The following is a 242-nucleotide window of genomic DNA, read 5'->3' as shown; positions in this document are numbered from 1 at the left end:
GTCCTGAACCAGCTTCAGCAAATGCCTTCTGCAGCTGCTTGTTGCAGAGCTCAGGGAAGGGGGAGACACTGGAGCATCCCCTGCTCTGGCCCCACCTCTCTGAGGTGTTTTCGCTTCCTGTGGATCCCCAGTTCTCCCGGACAAGTGCCATTCAGCAGTAAAGAGCAGCCCCTTTCCTCAGAGCAGCTGGTTTACAGGCTGAATGGAGCAGCAGCTTGGGTTGAAGGGAGTTTCCCAGTTCC

At 56.6% G+C, this 242-nt stretch overlaps 1 protein-coding gene across 1 annotated transcript in view; it reads left to right on the top strand.

Annotated features, from left to right (window-relative positions):
- The window catches only part of LOC104500226 (apoptosis-inducing factor 1, mitochondrial-like), a gene marked incomplete at its 5' end in the record, with an annotated part of 2,208 nt that overhangs the window by 345 nt on the left and 1,621 nt on the right, over positions 1-242 (top strand). The window lies entirely within an intron of this gene.

This window comes from Buceros rhinoceros, unplaced genomic scaffold (genome assembly GCF_000710305.1).
Source record: "Buceros rhinoceros silvestris isolate BGI_N320 unplaced genomic scaffold, ASM71030v1 scaffold29929, whole genome shotgun sequence".
In the NCBI taxonomy this organism is placed as follows: domain Eukaryota; kingdom Metazoa; phylum Chordata; class Aves; order Bucerotiformes; family Bucerotidae; genus Buceros; species Buceros rhinoceros.
This window is presented reverse-complemented; position numbering and strand designations above follow the sequence as displayed.